Source organism: Passer domesticus, chromosome 10 (genome assembly GCF_036417665.1).
Source record: "Passer domesticus isolate bPasDom1 chromosome 10, bPasDom1.hap1, whole genome shotgun sequence".
NCBI classification, from domain to species: Eukaryota; Metazoa; Chordata; class Aves; order Passeriformes; family Passeridae; genus Passer; species Passer domesticus.
The window spans coordinates 15,569,045-15,574,882 of NC_087483.1; positions in this window are offsets into that span (position 1 = coordinate 15,569,045).

A 5,838-nucleotide genomic window follows, 5' to 3' on the forward strand; every position below is an offset into this window, starting at 1 on the left:
CCAAAGCACTCTATGAGTCTATGAGTACCATGTAACTGGTAATGGTATTACAGCAATGTAAACATTAACATTTGTATACACATGACTGTTTAATATATATTAAAATGAGTAAAAAATTCACTCACTGAATATGATGTACGTTCCAATCCCGTCAAAATGAACTTAGAACCTAAAGCTACAGAAAGCTCTAGCTCTATCTCAGCAGGGTTTTAAAGTCTAATCTACACATCACTGTCCTAATTCTGTGGAAATATAAGATACATGTACAGAAACATCTGCAAACTAACGTAAAGAATAATTAAATGATTTTGTATATGTTTAACTTACTTTTATTGAGTGAGGAAACAGCTTTTTCTGAAGGTCATTTCTTTGGTCTTAAAAACTGAAACTCAAGCCACCTGGTTTTCATTTCCTGCCATATTCCTTCTGTCTCAGCTGCATACTGTGCTAAAAACAAAGGCTCCATTCTTTAATTGTGAATATCAGACGCCTTTAACCTTCATTCTGTTGCTAGTGCCTTGGAATGTGAAAAAGTTAATATACAATATCCTCTTTTATTAGCTAAAATAATAAATGGCCAGTTGCATTCCTTTTATCAGCCAGGCTCAAGACCTGCAGATCCTTGGAGACTTAAGAGTTCAACAGAGACAAAATGTATGGCTTTCAAAGCAAAAGCACTATTTGAACACAGCTCTGTTCTACTGTTTTGGATGACAAGCAAGGATTGAAGGTCACTGTTTCTAAAGTTACCGAAGAAAAGTCTAGAAATAAGTCACCTCAGACCCTGTCACCCTACAGTGCTGAGCAGCTGTCACATCTGGTCTCAATCAAGAGCCAGGAACCACCAGCGAAGGGCGAGCCTATTCCCAGGCTTGGATCAGGGATGGTTTTAACAGAAACCACTGCTCCAGAGCAGCAGGACCAGTGAAAGATGGCATTCTGCAGCAAGAAACACAAGCCCTCAGAGGAAATGGGGCACAAGGGGAAAGACTTCTACAGCGTATTGAAGAGTTTTATTGGCCAGCTCAGTGCAGAAGATGGTTGCTAATAAAACAAAAAAACTTTGTCTATCAAGGTGACCAAAATGTCTCCTACCTCTGAAAGGAGCAGATTTCAAGTGAAGAAACAAATGTGTCTAGACTCTGGAGATGATTTTTAAGACAAACAAGGAAGCTAACAAAATCTGTTTCCATCAAGAAAAGCAAGCTTTCATAAAACCCAAAACTCTAATTATGACCACTAATAATTGCCAGTCACACTAAGTAAGTCACAGTAATTGCTTTGGGATCAACCTGATACAATCTTGGGATAGATCAGGTCGATTAATTTACTCCTTCCTCGTTTATTCAGAATTCATAAAACATTTGCTGCTGTTTAGCCTGCAAATACAACAGCTTATTCATAACTTCCAGAACATTTGGCCTGGGGCTCATGTTAGGAGTGAAGAAGCAGCACTCCTTACCCAGTGGTGTGCTGGATCCCTTAACCAGGCATCTTTAGGCAGCCTTTACCAGCCCTACCAAGGTTTCCAGGGGTACAGCTGGGAGGGGAGTGCAGGGAGGGCTGCACTTCAAACCACACAGGTCAGAGGAACCACTGGAGGCCAGGGGGAGCAGAAATCTTTCCATTACTACTGGTGAGATTTAAGATAGCATATGGCATCACAGTGATATACACGGTTTTACTTTGGATCAGAGACTCTCACATTCACCTCTTCCATTTTTAGTAAACTGACAAAGAGTGAGATTTTGCAGTTGGCTCACAGATGTACATTAAGTAACAGGCAATCACTTCACTTGCACATCAACACTTCCCACAGTTAGTGAAGAAGCAAAATTTGAAAGCTGTTTCCCATCCCACCCCAGTCTATTAGTAATGAGGGTATTCATTACAGCAGCTTAAACTGATGGAAAATATGTTCCTTAGCTTGGAGAAAAACATGTAGAATTATCAGTGTGATGCAACACTGGCTGAAACTTGATTTCACAAGAGTCATTGCACCAAAAGGTTCAAGTGGTCTTAAGTAACAAACTTTTAAAAAGTAATAGAATAGAAACTTGTGCCATGTAATCTCTGGGCATCACATGTCTGTAAAATTGATAAGGAAAACCCTCTGGTTTAGTTTGCCTGTGAAGCCAGTAAACAGAATGTATGCCACAGTTGATAACAAACCTACCTAATTATTCCTACCATTTATTGCTATGAACATGACATCCTTTGATAGAGAAGCTTAGAATGTAAGGAAGTGTAGTTATATAGAACCAATGCATCCTTTATTACAACCATACCAAGCTCCAAGTTCTTTTGTGACATGTCAGAAATTTTGTCAAAAAATCTCTAAACTTTATTCTGGGCATCAAAATTCTGCTCTTGCAAAAACAACTGCCATTCCTTAAGCTATCTCAGGATCTCTGAAAAAAGGTGAATTAAACTTCACCTCATGTCTGTAACAACAAGCAGCAAAATACTTTCAGGGTACTTGCAAACCTTTATTTATGAATCTGAACTGGTTAACTCTGCCTCAAGCAGCAGCTCAGGTTGGAAGTTCTACTGTGCCTGGAAATAAGCTTTGCAGTGTTCCCTCTGGAGGTCCAAAGAAGAGACCATCACAGAAAACACAGCACTTCAGCAACCTGGCATCCCATTTCCTTGTCTGGACCAAACACTGTGACAAATTCAATCTGACTCCTAAAATGATTTCACTGTAAGATCAAGAAGTTGAATGCAAAAAGCCACTGAACAGGCTCTGTCTCCACATTGCTTGGCAGAGGAAGAGCCCCTGTAGCTCAGGCTGGGCAAGAAAGACCAGACTATATTTGCACACTGCACTCCCTAGTATTTTCCAAAACAATTAAAATTTGGCAGCTGTGTTCTTCCAGATCCCCTGGATCTGGCCCAGCATGAGGAGCAGAATCAGAGTGAGACTTTTCCAGCAGTGAGTGATTTTCCACACATCCAGGAACTGCTGCAGTTGCAAAGGCAACCAGGAGGGTGAGAGGATTTCTCTTCAGTGCTCTCACTGCCACCACTGCTACCGTGCCAAGACATGCAAGGTGAAAGGGGTAAGAGTGCAGCTTTCAGGGCAGCAAATGAGGTGAGAGATGCAGGTTAGAGAGATCCATGGATAAATGAGGTACAAGCAAAATGGATACAAATGAATCAGAACAGTGGCAGTGAAGGAGGCATATGTGTGTGAAATTAGACCAGAAGACACTAAAGTGTAAGCAATAAAATGCCACTAAAACCAAACATAAAACTGAGGAAACTTTAGATCCTTATTTTCAGCTGCTCTGAGAAAGAAGCTTGGACAAACCAAAACATTTTTCCCAAATTTTTAAGATTAGCATACCTTAAAGTATAACTGCTAGCCTTGGCTAATTTTAGCTCCAGCAGCTCAAGCTGTAAAGGGCCATGGCATCCTTTGATAGAGAAGTTTAGACTCTAAGGAAGTGTAGGTATATACAACCAATGCATCTTTTTCCATTAAAAAGGACAGTGAAAAAAATTTTATGAAATCAGAACCCACATTAAGTAGTAAAATATAATATCCTAAACTAGTAAGACCCCAAAGAAGTATGGCTTACATTCTCCTAATTCACTGCCCCTCCAAATGCAAAACTGTTATTTATTTTAAAAAATAGATTAAAATTAAAAAAATCACATACCTCTTTTTTAAATTTTTTCTTATAGGTGCCTCTACCTCTTTCTGCATACTGGAAACATGAGCCTGTTCAGGATGATCAACTGTCAGTGACAGCTTCTGTCCATAGAGCTTCTTTTGCAATTCACTGATAAAGCTAGGAACTCTATGTAAATCCAGAAAGGGGGTTAGAGGACAACTGGAAAGGAACTTGGTTCCCTTTAAAAGAAAACCTAATTAAGGAAGTTGAGGGATTGTCTGGACATACGGATTTTATTTTCATTATTTTTATTTATCAAATACCACACTAATTCTGTGACTAGGTTAACTGCTCAGTTGCCATGCCAAGTAGCAAAACAGCAAGATGTTTTGTTCGCTTAGCCTGTTTTTCTGCATTAATGGCACAATTAATTATTCATTAAAGGAATTTAAACAGTAGTGATCCAAATCCTTCCATTCATTTAAACTCCTTGGTCTTTGCTGTCCAGAACCAAAATCCTGCAGGTGAATACCAGCCACCACCTCAGAGTAAAACTTTCCCATTTATTAATGACTTTAGTTTGTGCTGGAAAATAAACACATTTGTCTACATGGACAGATGTCATATCTAGATATTTATTTCCCCCAAATTTCCTCCTTAATCTCCCTGTGCTGAATAAAACTCAATGTGCTTGCTAAACAACAGAAGTAAAATCCTTTACAAGCTGCTGTAGGCTCCCAGAAAATCCCATCAGTCTATGATCCAAAGATGGCCTCTTTAGGTAAGAGTTCCACAGATCCACAGTCTCAAGGATAAAAATGCTTCCTGGTAACTCTGTGTATCAAGAACTGCACTTAAATACTGCCACTTCAAACCTGACTTCATACTTGGGATAACAACTAGGGATAACAAAACACCCAAACATGAACATCAGTTTTATGTACAATTCTGTTTCATTACAGTTCTCCTTCTCCTGTCTGTCTTCCTGAGGAAACAAGGGAAACATTATTGCATCTTCCTCAAAAAGATTTATGAAAGTATTTCTGAGACTTAAAAGTGATGAGCTTCAAAAATACAAAAAAATGATAACAATTTGAAGTTGCTCCCCTCCACTTTGAGAAAATTTTTACAATTTCATTTCTTATTTATAAGAATAACAGATTTGCTGAAGCATATCTAGAAGTTAGGAGCCATCATCCATTCCTACCTGTTTCAGAGCTCTGTTTTGGCTCATCTCTCAAAACTCAGTGCTTTTTTTCAGCCCTTCTCTCTCTCTATTGGCATTTGCTTGGTTCTGTCTTGCAGAACTTCTGAGGCAAGGAAGACAGCTGGCTATCTGTAATACAAACAATACTTTCATTGACAAAGCACTAGAAATAGATTAGAGTGCACCTTACTCTCAGAGGAAACAGTTCAGTTATAAAGGCTTGAAGAAATTGCAGCTGGTTTTTACTTAAGTTTCAGGATACAACTCACTGTTGAAAAAAGCCTTTTCCCCTTTCCTAAGTAGTAATAGTACCTTTATTAACAAAAGGGTCCCAAGTCACTTTTGTGGCATCCCAAACACCTAACAAAAAAATTAGACCTGAAAGGTAGGGTGGAATTTTCGTATATGCAGAACAGTTAGAGATTCTCACATGTATGTAAAACAGCAAAGAAGTCAGGTAACACCACTGAACTTGCTAAGATGGAAATGAATCACTCAAGTCAAGGACTCACAGAACAAAGTGCCTGATAGCCAGCTACTGCCTCCTGTTACCTTACAAACATGGTACGATGTACACTACTACCAAAATCATTTATCCTTGGGGTTTATGTGGTTTACTGATAGCAAACCTTTTTTCTTTGTAGTATACACACAAAAGGCTAAAAGCAAATGAGAAAATAGAATGCTTTTCTTAGAAACTTAGAAACTGCCTCACCTAAGGTGCTGGGGACTTAACTTTCCTAGCTCTTTAATGGAATTATAGCACAGCCTATAAATATCTAGCTTTTTAAACATAATATGATCAACTCATTTTACAAATGCAATTTACAATACAACTGCTAATTTCTGAAAATTTAACAAGCCATGTCCACCAGGATACTGCATATGAAGAAGTAACAACAAGAAACTAAATACTTTTTCCATGAAAACAAAACTGATTCTACTACAACCATCAGGCAGGCTACAGCTACATTATTGGATGACAAAGATACACACATTAACTACAGTTGG